We start from the raw sequence: 12,135 nt of genomic DNA, 5'->3' as shown, positions 1-12,135 counted from the left end.
TTTTTGCAACTCTCAATTATGTGATAAATGTAGCTAAACATGTTGAGTACAACAGTGTAACTGAGACTTTAATGATTCTATTAGCTTCCAGCTACTGTGATAAAATACTTGTGGTGGTCAACCCAAAAGAATAAAATGTTTAGTTGGGACCATGGACTTGGTGGAGGTGGTATATCACGGCAAGTAGAAAAGTTCCTCCCCCACCCCCGCTCCCAGTGGCCAAGAAAGAGAAAGAAGGAGAGAGGGAAAGAAGGGGAGAAAGAGAGCAAGTAGAAGGAAGAAATGGCAAAAGAGGGGGAATAGTGGAGTTCTAATATCTCCTATAAGGACACAGATTCTTAAGTTCTCTCTGGGAACCTGGATCATAATGGTTCTACCAACTCCCAAAGTGCTGTGTGCTGTACAGCACTGAGCAGGGGACCAAAACTATAGCAATGATAACAATTAGGTTTACAAAGGTTTCAGAGGAAAGAATTTCAGCTGAGGCAAAGGAAAAGGCAATGAGTAGATCTGATACAGGAAACAAGGATGGCTTAATCAGGAGCATAAAGAAACCATCAAGACAGGTGCTTTTAACATAGCTAAAAGAGGAGAGTAGATGCCCAGAAGTTTATTGTAGGCCAAGGAAGGGAGGGAGTGCAAATTGTTCTAAGATGGCATCTAAGTTGGATATTGTACTTCTCAGCTTCACGTTATTAAACCAAAAATTTTATTCTGATGAATTTATGAAGAAAAATTATGAAGCTACGAGTTTTATTTGTTGTGATCAAAGACAAGATCCATTCTTAAAGACTCATATTCTGATGTTAGATGGCAATGGTAGGAAGCATATGTCAGAGTAAACCATTCATAGTACATAGTAGATGTGTATGAACTGTATCCCACTTTCAATTGCAGGTGCACAAACCCTGTCTTTTAAGGGTCTCCTGCTAGGCTCTGTGCACCCTGAAACACTGGCACCTCTAGAGCAAAACCTTCAACATGTGGTCCTTTAGGGGAAATTCATGCAAACCACACCTGATGTCATTATTAGCGAACCCCATAATTAATTGAGGAAACAAAGTCAAGAAGCAGAGTGTTTGCTACTAACACAGCAGATTCAGACACGGCATAACTCTTCTCGAATCCCCAGCTGAGTTGTATTTATGAGAATTGACGAGGTGACCCAGAAAACCTATGGCATAAAGTACCCAGAGCAACAACAAAACAGTCGTGAAAAGTAGTGACGAGAGACTAGACTATGCTACAAAGGTTGAAAAATTGTAAACTTTAAAGCTTAATCCCTAAATTATAGGACACAAAGCAATGTGATACTGGCACTAGATTGACATGCTGACTTTATGTGCAAGTGACTGAGGTGAGAGACGAGAAAGGAAATTCTACATTCGTGGTATATTGATTTTGACTAGAGAGGAAAGACTTGAAAGAAGATGCTTTTTGAATTAGGAAATAGCTTGACATCCATTTGTGGAATGATGATGCTGAATCCTGCTTTAACTAAATATTAGATCACATATCAAAATCTGTTTACCTGTAAACTCTTACAACAGAACTTAAGAAGCAGATCACTATTACTTAGATTAGCAATGATTTCTAGAAATAACAACAAATTTACCAATAATGGAGTCAAAAACAGATAAATTAAACTTTATACTCTCCATTTTAATTCATTTCCAAGGACACAGAGAATAAAATTATAATTCACAGAATATAAGGAAATATTTGCAAGTCACATATCTCATAAGAGACATATTAAGACTATGTAAAGGATTATTACAATTCAACACACCCAAGGATAAAGACATAAAATGTATAAGGGGTTTGATTAGACAATATATTGAAAACAACATGTAGAAGACCAGCAAACAGATGAAAAAATATTAACATGGTCTGTCCTTAAAAGATTGCAGTCTGAAAGCACAGTATGCTACCACCTCATGGTCATCTGAATGATTGCAAAAATGGAAAGGAAGTTTCAGGGATGATATGGAGACATTATGATCCTGAAAAATTGCTGATGGGTTAAAAGTGGTATGGGCATCCAAAAAACATTAGCATTTTCTTAAAGTGGAAATGAGAAACTTACTATATGGCCCAGTGGTTTCCCTGGTGCATCTACACCAAAGAGAGGATGCTGATAGGAACTGAAAAACACATGAGCCAGGCTGTGCTTAACATAGTGGGAAGGCCATGTCCCATGGTCTCAGTGCCAGTGTTGACTGCCAATAACTATTTTCTCTTCTGAGAGCAGACTCTCTACCAAGTAGAATGCGGCTTTAAGGCTGTTAATCAGGGTTGAATCGCGTTTGTAGCTGTCAGCGGAAATGACTGCAGTAATGGTCACACATAAGGAAGTACAAAACGCATTACTGGATTCCAGCACATTGACTCATTGGTTCAAGATCACTGAAAACACTGGCCCTGTTATGAGTGGAATGACAGGTGACAGCAGATGCCAAACACAGAGGGCATGCTACAGAACAGCTAAATGGAAATACAAATATGTCTGCGAGATTCCTGTGGGCATGCTCTATAGGAGAACTGCTGAGAGTTCTCAAGTCTACACACAGATTACCAAAATGAGGCTGCTTTGGTTGTGGTATGATTTTAATGGGTATAGATAAAGAACAAGGTCCTCAAGTGTACAAGTGTGACCCTGCAGGTCATTACTGTGGCATTAAAGTAGGAGTTAAACAAATAGAGTTAACTAGATTCCTTGAAAACTAAAGTGAAGAAGAAATTTGTTTGCACAGTTGAACGAGCAGTGGAAACCAAGACGACATCTCTGCCTACTGTTCTGCCCATTGACTTCATACCTTCAGAAGCGGAAGTTGGAGTAGCTACAGCTGAAAATCCTAATGCCAGAATTTTCTAGAAGCAGAGATTGATGCTCCTCTTGTCACTCTGAAAGAGAAAGACAGAACATGGTATCAGTTTACGAAATCTGTGATGCCCCCGGCCTGTGTGTTGGGTGACAACAGACCCATAAAGTCCCTGGATTGAAGACAGAACCTTTCCCACTCCTGTGGCCACTGAACTGGTTAGGACTCTATAAATAGAAACAATGCTTTGGGAAATAAAAAGTTTTAAAAAATGAAAACATGACCACACAGAAACTGATACACAAATATTTAAAGGATTCAAGGGAGAGAGAACCCAAACAAGCGTCATTGAATGAATGCATGAACAAACTATGATTTATACACACAACAGAAGAGCATTAGTCAATATCAAGGAGGAAATTCCTCATATGGGTTACAACATAGATCAACCTGAAAACCCATTAAACTAAAGAAGACAAAAACAAGGCACTGGATGTTGTATGGTTGGAACTCAAGGAAACATCTAGAGTAGGCACATTGGGGTAAATAAAAGGAATATTAGCATTTTCCAGGAGCTGGGAAAGGGAAGTCTACAAAGTGATTAGTACTGGGTTCACGCTTGCCTTCTGATACAATGAATGTACATTGTAATGAATCATTCTGATGGGTTCCAAACCACCAGTCTAACCAATTGTTGACCTGTATCCTTTAAAGGTTTAGCTTTAAAGTAAATACATCACAAAAGCTACTATTTTGAAAGGCAAAAGAATATATTTGAAAGATTCTTTCCAAATGTCTATGACACGTGTGGTTATTATTTATAAGCATTAGGTTGTTTGAATGCTGCTATCTAAAGTGCTTTACCCAACACTATGCTGTCAGCATGTACAATCATTCTTTGACTATTTGAGAAATAAATTTGCATGCATATTTAAAATAATGAGAAGTTAATTGAAATGAATAGTGACATCAAGAATTAAACAAGAAAAATGTGAGGGAAGCAATTTTGGAGTGAACATGGAAATTTGCAAATATAAAAAACTGAACTCTAATTATATTCAAATGTATAATCTTTCTATTCAAAAATAACAGTATTCTGAAAGTGAAGATATGTATTCCCAAAGTTGTATTAATGAATCAAGATAGCAACAAGAATGGTTGAACTTGCCTTGCAATAAAGGTGGAGAGTTTACCTTGTAATATGCTCATGTTGAAATGTGTATATGACAGGAGAGTATGAGTTCTATAAAGTCAGGAAAAACATTTTGGTACAATTATAACTAGCATCAACCTTAATAGCCAACAAGAATAGCTAAGGGTCTGTTGATAAACTTATTTCCAAGCGTGTAGTTGTTTTATACTATGTTATTCTGCAATTGTAGAGCTGGATTGGGGCTAAAGAAATTTCAGGGCTAGCAAGAGGGCTCAGAGGGTAAAAAGTACTTGCTGCCAATCTGATGACCTGAGTTTGATCTTTGTGAATCCATATGGCAAAAGGAAATAACCAATTTCTGCAAATCCTCTAATGTGTGTTGTTTTTATTGGTTAATGAATAAAGAAACTGCCTTGGCCTGTTAGGGCAGAACTTAGGTAGGCGGAGAAGACAGAAATGAATTCTGAAAGGAAGAAAGCAGAGTCAGAGAGATGCCATGGATCTGCCACAAGAGTAAGACATGCTGCCAAAACTTAGCCAGTAAGCCACTGCCACGTGGTCAGCACACAGATTACTATAAATGGATTAAACCAAGATGTAAGAGTTAGCCAATAAGAAGTTAGAGCTAATGGGTCAAGCAGTGTTTTAATTAATACAGTTTCTGTGTGATTTTTTCATTTCTGGGCAGCCAGGACGAACAAGCAGCCTCCTTGCAGCAATCCTCTGACTTCCACTAGACCTGTACCTTGACATGTGCCTCCCATCTTTCCCAAACATACAATCAGTCACTCAAACAATCAATGAAAATAAATATACAAAGTGTCTCTGAAGTAGTCACAAAATCCTTGAGTAAAAGTAGATCAGTTTGAGGGGAATACATATACTCAAAGTCAAAAACTAGTCCAAAGCTTAAGGAATTACTGAGGAAAAAGCCCGAAGAGGGGGAATCTGTGTGGGTTGTTATTCCCCCTCACACTACTAAAGATGCTGTCTTTGTACCTGGAGTCAATGAAACTAACTGACCTATATCAGGGATAACTGTTTATTCCGGCATTTCTAGTCACCAATAGTAATCTACCAGAGGATCATATGAGGGTCTGAACTATTACTTAATTGATTTTATTTTCTCTCTAATACAGGGTTCATATTAAATTTCATTCCCTTGTCTCCAAAATGTTAGCAATATTAAACACCCATTCCACTCAGATCTTCGAATACAGGAAATTTCACACCTCTGTAAGCGATCAGAAATGTGACCATCACTGTGCCCTGTGTAAGCTTTAGTGGAAATATCATTTAGCATTTAGTAGTTATGAGAGAGTGAAATGGAGAGTGAGAAACGTTTAATGGAAAGTGCAAATCATATCTAGGCTGAGGCCCGACTGGAAATGGGAGGAGGTGCCCAGATGCTGAGGGTCTCCTCTGAGTAGAGCTGCACACAGATGCACAGCGCTCTGTTCTGCAGAGTGGAGGAGGTTGAATGAACAGCTCAGGTGGCTTAGAAACACCGCATTGGGCCCAGAAAGTGGCATGCTCACGGAGTGTGACTTGCCAAGGTTCTGTAATTTGATTCCAGCTTCAGCTGGCTCCAGAAGCTATGGCTTCGCCGTTGAGGGAAGATCTTTGTGCCAAAGGGAATTCAAGTCTACCAGCTCATCTGGTATTAGAACTGCACGAGATTTAAACTGCTACGACAGTATTTCAAAATCATTCTCTGTATGTTGGTTTCCATGCGTGGTTACAGCACGAAGGTACCATCATTTCCCTGCAACGCACAGCTGGGTGTAACCACCATCTGAAAGCCACGGAATGGCTGTACAGTCTCTACCTCACTTTCCCTTTGAACGTTTTCCTCTAAATCCTGAAACTTTCTCAAGATCCCCAGCAGGCTTGAGGAACAGCCATGATCTGTCCTCAAATCTTAGAAATACCTCAAAGGTGGCAAAAGATGAAAGGATTTTCTAGTATATAAATCTACGTATGGCCTAAAGGATCACTCCAAGATGTTTACAGAAATTAGTAAGCAAATGAATTATTTATTATGGCAGAAAAAAAGAAATACGTGTAGAAATAAATGTATTTTTCAAAGCATAAAACATTGCATTCCAAACAGTACAAGAGTAAATAATGTTTTCAAAGGTATACACATATCTTTTATGGCTTAATAAATATTCCTAAGTAAGAATTAGTCATTAAGAAATAACTTTCTAGAGCTTCTTATTGACTAAGTGATATTTTTGTTATTGTGGGTTAGTTAGTTGATAGTTTGGTTTGGTTTACTGAGAGAGGGACTTAGATGCCAGTCCAGGCTTACCTAAATCTTAGTGTGTAGCCTAGGCTATCCTCAGATTCATGATATTCCTCATGCCTTGGCGTCCTGCATACTGACATTTCAGGTTTGTGCCGTTTCTTAGTGTTTTCTCTAAGGGATGGTGCCAGGGTTTGAATGCAAGCATTTTGACTCCAGTGCCTCTGCTTTTAATACCATGCTAAGTAATATATTCACTCAAATAAATTCGAAAATAGTTTGTACAGTATAATATTTTGCTTATATAAATACACACATGCAAGTATAGATGTACATATGATGACCTCTAAAATTCCAACGGTTCTTTTTTTTGTTTGTTTGTTTCTCTGTAGCTTTGGTGCCTGTCCCGAAACTAGCTCTTGTAGACCAGGCCGGCCTCGAACTCCCAGAGATCCGCCTGCCTCTGCCTCCCGAGTGCTGGGATTAAAGGAGTGCGCCACCACCGCCCGGCACCAACAGTTCTTTTATCTGAGTTATTGAACTGGTTGATTTTATTTTTAGCCTGGTGATATTTTTGACAGACGTTTTGTTTTAAGACTATAATATATATATCATTCCTCCCTTCCTTTCCCTCCTCCTAAACCCTACTGTGTACCCCTCCTTGCTCTCTTTCAAGTTCATGGCCTCTTTTTACATTATTATTGTATGAATATATGTATACTTACATATATATACTTCTAATAAGCTGCTCAGACTATATTATGTTAACCACATGTATGTGTTCAAGACTGACCTTTTGATATTGGGTAACCATTTAGTGTGACTGTCTATGGAAAGACTCTCTCCTGCTCTCAGTATTCCTTTATTGCCCGAAGGTCTTTGTGTTGGTTTGAGGTTTCTCTGACTTTTGACATCCACTTTAGAATGCCTATTGTTGTCTTTGTCTGGCTCACATTTGGGCAGTCATTTCAGTGAGACTCCATGGATATAGCTTCTGACATTGCTAGGAGAAAAATCTCACAACAAAATCCTTGGTCTTTTGACTTTTATAGTCTTCCACCCCTTCTTCTGCAATGTCCTCTGAGCCTTGGGTGCAGGACTGTTTTGTAGATACAACCATTGGATCTGGGATCCACAACTCTACATTTTGATGGTTGTGATTTTCTGTAATGATCCCTGTTGCAAAGAGAAGTTTCCCTGGTAAGGAGTAAGGACTACACCTGTCTGTGAGTATAAAGACAAATGTTTATAAATGATGTTAGGGATGATGCTGGTCCAGCAAAGCGGTGGTTGTGGGTTCTCCTGGAAGTTCTATGACTTTGCTAGTCTGAGTAGTTGGCTAGGTTTCCAGTATTAAGCATGGCTTTTCTCTTGCTAAGTGGTTCTTAAGTCCAATTGGGTAACTGTGGGTTACTGCTAAAGTATGTATGTCACCACTATATTCCTAGGGATATCCTGCCATGCTGGAGGTCACTGTGATTCATAGGTATCATGGCAGGGTAGGGTTGCTCGTTGCTTCCCACTTTGGAAGCTTATGTGATATCTTCTGGTACCATGAAAGCTAGTTCTCAAAGAGGAGACATTTAGGTCAGTTTGTAGCATGAATTCTAATTGGTCTTAATAATAAAAACCCAGAGCCAGATATGGGGATTAATGCTGAAATCAGAGAAGCAAACTGGCCAGCCGCTTGGCCAGCATTACCTCCACCCATGCTCAGACCAAAGGAACAATTCTGTTCTGAGATTCTCTCCTCAGATACTGCAACTGTCTCCACTAAACCTCAGAGTGCAGTGGGATCTCATCTCATCCTACCTTAAATACCTCTCTCTGCCTAGACATATAGCTCCTGTCTACAAGTCCCTAGTGCTGAAATAAAAGGTGTGTGACCCTTAAGTACTGGAATCACCTTTGTGTGAACTCTGTTTCTCTTTTAGACAGATTCAATCTCATGTAGCCCAGGATGGAATAACAGAGATCCATCTGCCTCTGTCTCCGGAGTCATGGGATTAAAGGTGTGTGTCACCAATCTGCACTCTAATCTTCAGGCAAGCTTTATTTATTAAAATACAAATAAAATATCACTACATCAGTTTCAGCCAGATCTCTGGGCCCTATTTCTGAGGTTTATGGTCTTCAGCAATAATGATATACCTCTTGGGCCCAACCAAGGACAGTCTTTATCAATAACTCAAAAGAGGGGTTCTATATATCTGATATTGGGGATTTTGTTAGGTGGTCTTCCAAATGTTTAAATATTCTATAACTGGTAGGCATTTCTAAAATCATTAAAATAGGAATAAAATATGTTATCTCATTTCTGTGATAAATCTTTTTATGAAACATAATTTGTTTATTGAATCTTCAGAATTTCACAAAATGCACCCTAATTCTACTTACCTCCCAGTCCCTCCATATCCTCCCCTCAGCCATGCAGGGCCCCTAAGTGAAAATAATAAAAAACAATCTAACCAATCCAAAACAATACAAGGAAACAAACAAACAAAAAGAAAAAGAAATGATGCTCCTCCATCTTCCCATCCTTCCCAACACCTCCTCATTCAGTCTGTGTTACTGGGAACCAAGGTGTGTCGCAGAGTAGACCCTTTTGTCCAACCAGATCTACTTGCAAATGTTCATTGCGATGTGTCATTAGTGTGGTTCAAGATCTCTGGTTTCTGGTGGACCCTCATCACTGGATCCTCACCTGGGCGGCCCTAAGATAGCCTGCCCTGCAGCTGCCCCACATTGTGGAGATCCTGTGGGTATTTTTCCACAGGATCAGTCACTTCAGGAGCTCCAGCAGGTCCTAGATGGGGTAGATGTTGGGGTGGGCCAGCCCCAGGTTCTGCTTTGGGCCTGGGTCATACTGGAGCTGGTTAGTCCAGGATCCTGGGTTTGTTCAGCTCAGGCTGGTCAGGAGGCCAGCTCCTCTAAGCACACGCCATCAGTGCCAATTTTCCCTGCTGGGGTGTGGTGGGGTACAGTGGGGATGGGTGCAGTGGGGCGGGGAGGGAGAGTGCCCTTGCTGCAGTTACCAGTGAGAGGTAGCTGAATACGAGGAAGACTCATACAAGATTAATCATGTAGCCGGGCGGTGGTGGCGCACGCCTTTAATTCCAGTACTCGGGAGGCAGAGGCAGGCGGATCTCTGTGAGGTCGAGACAAGCCTGGTCTACAAGAGCTAGTTCCAGGACAGGCTCCAAAACCACAGAGAAACCCTGTCTCGCAAAACCAAAAGAAAAAAAAAAAAGATTAATCATGTAAATCAATTTCGTCTAATCTATTAGCTATCTTACATAACAGTTTCCTGGCATGCTTTGACGGTCATCCCCTTTAAGCTAGCAAGAATAATAAACTAAGAGCCTATTTGTACTGGGCACTTTGGTGTTCACACAATTGTAGCAAAGCAGATATTGTAAGATTAGCTTAAATTTTCTGATTAAACTGCTAAGGCTTACAGAGGTTACATATGGTAAAGACTACACAGCTACTTAAAACGAAAAGCGGTCCTTACATTCAGCTTTGCACAGATAGAAACACTACTAAATGTTTCAATGGGGTCTTATTAATGATGTCTTCCGATGTCATCCTTCAGTTCAGCTGCGCTATAATTCGTTTGATCTCTCTATCCCTCATTCCTATAAATGATATGCGACTGTTAGGCATGGGGTCTCCTAAACGGAAAGCATCTGGACAGCTCTACTTTCACGGTGACAACACAACACCCCTCTGGGGGAATCTAGATGAATGTTGACATGGCATTATAACAAGAACGGCATTAACAGGAGGGTGGGTAAGCTTTACAGTGGGAAATATATCTCCTGCCTAGAGAAGCACTTTTGCTCCAAACCAGCGCTCCTCAAGTTTAGAAGGGTAACAAGCAACAAAAACAGAAGACATCACAGGGTGCCCGAGGACTTTTGTACAGAAACTTCTGCACAGGCAAAATGGGTTCATGACTCGGACCGCTCCCCCCAAAATGAACTTTGATGTTACGTAAATTTTAAGCAAAGCTGAGTTGACTAAAACTAAAAATGTATAAAAGTTGGAAGGGGAATGCTAGAGCAGAAAGTGCTAAGTAGGAATAGGGACTTGAAGGCAGGGATGAGGTAGAATAGGAGGGAAAGCCATGGCTAAAATAATCCTCAGAATTTTATTCAAAAACAACAGCAAAAAAAATCAAAGTGTTCCCAATGAGAGAGCAAAGCGCACTTGATAGGAAAACTGCAGTCTTCTTAGAGAGACAGAGAAAGAGATGAAGACGAGAATGAGAGGGGGGGGGGAGAGAAAGATAGTATGATTTCTTTATAATGTGTGATATTAGGAAGCTCACAAGTTGCATCTTTTTTCTTTAGAATATTAATTTTTATTTTGTGGGTGTATGTGGGTATACTCTGTCTGCATGAGACATTAAAGCCAGAAGATGCCTGACATCCCCTAGATCTAGAGTTACAGAGGGTGCTGCTGCCACATGTGGAAGAGCTTTTAGCTGCTGAGCCATCTCCCCAGCCCCTCAAGTTGTACAATTAAAGTCGCTATGACATGGTAAATGGTAAAGAATTTTTTTCTTAGGTTGGTTTAGGAGGGACATCATTTACATGTCAGAGAGGAGAGTTCTGAGATAATTAAAGTTTCGCAGGATTTCAGCCCTAGACAAGCTCACTAATTACTGTCCTCAGCACACTTGATTGGAGTGTCTTTAGGGAGGCATTGTCAACCATAAGTAAGATCAGTTTATTCGCTGTCCTAGACAAGGTGTCTGGGGAAACATGTATTGTCTCGGTGGTTGTTAGACCCTTAGATGCTTTCCAGTGAAATCTCAAATCTTCAGCGTTCATCATCAGTAATAAAAGGAATGAGCAGAGACCCTCCTCCTCCCAACCATTTCTGCCCATGACGTCAAGACGTCTTCTCTTTCTATCCTACCTCAGGCTTGATTCATAGTTACGTGGAGACTTTGTCTTAAAACTATGCAGGCTGATTCAGTTGGCCAGCTGTGAGGTCCCAGAGTCAACATTTCTGAGGAACTGCTGGATGGTGACTCTCAGATACCTCCTGAGAAGTCAGGTTCTGAAGGATGACACTAGCTACCAAGCCTGCTTAAGAAGCCTCCCCACTCAGATTTTCTCAAGTGCAAGTTGTTGGGTTTAGTTTGAGAATTGTGGGATGGGTGGGGACAATTGGGTAAGGAATCATTTGATTGCCGATTATAATTTAAATGTGGTTGAGGTCCTGAGGACAAGCTATGCCCACAGCTGTTTTAAGTCTCCAGCAAAGGGTGAGTTACATAGTCATTTCCTCTGAGTTCAAGCATTCTCTCAGAGTGGGGATGGATCAGAAGCTTGAGGAAGTAACCAAAGTTCACATGACTCACGGAGCTAATTGGAGGGCAGCTACACTCCCCATTTTACCACAAACATTTTCTCAGGAAGCTAACCAAAACTTAAGCTCAGAAATCCATTCCTGAGTTATAAAACCAGTGAACAGTGACCAGAGACAGGAAGCTTACAAGAGCCCAGCTGCCTGTAAGTCATACAGGGATTTCCAGAGATGTACAGGAGTTCTCAGTCATGAGAGGCAACAGTGATGGCATTGGTTTGACGGCTGCTTTTGAGTTGCTTGCACTCTGGTAAGTAACCCTCACCATGCATTGTAGGGTCCCATTTCTTTGATCTCTACTGCATCGAGGGTAAATATGCGTTTGTTCATGTCTTTCCAGGAGGAGTCACTCAACAGCCAACACAGCTTCCTTGCAATCCTGCAAGTAAAACATTAACTAGTAGAAATCCTAAGGAAATAATAAGTCAAAGAAAATATTTATGGTTGTGTATTCTAAGGCATAAGTTCCTAACTTATGATAGAGTGCCACTGTAAAATAAATGTAAAATTGCCTTCCTGTAAGAAAGGTGCCA

General features: G+C 40.4%; 1 protein-coding gene and 1 pseudogene across 7 annotated transcripts in view; both read left to right on the top strand.

Moving 5' to 3' along the window:
* Magi2 (membrane associated guanylate kinase, WW and PDZ domain containing 2) overlaps positions 1-12,135 on the top strand; it is a 1,220,672-nt gene that overhangs the window by 154,854 nt on the left and 1,053,683 nt on the right. The window lies entirely within an intron of this gene.
* On the top strand, positions 2,191-3,003 carry LOC130866721 (proteasome subunit alpha type-6-like; annotated as a pseudogene).

The sequence above is a fragment of the Chionomys nivalis genome, chromosome 26 (assembly GCF_950005125.1).
Source record: "Chionomys nivalis chromosome 26, mChiNiv1.1, whole genome shotgun sequence".
NCBI lineage: Eukaryota > Metazoa > Chordata > Mammalia > Rodentia > Cricetidae > Chionomys > Chionomys nivalis.
This window is presented reverse-complemented; position numbering and strand designations above follow the sequence as displayed.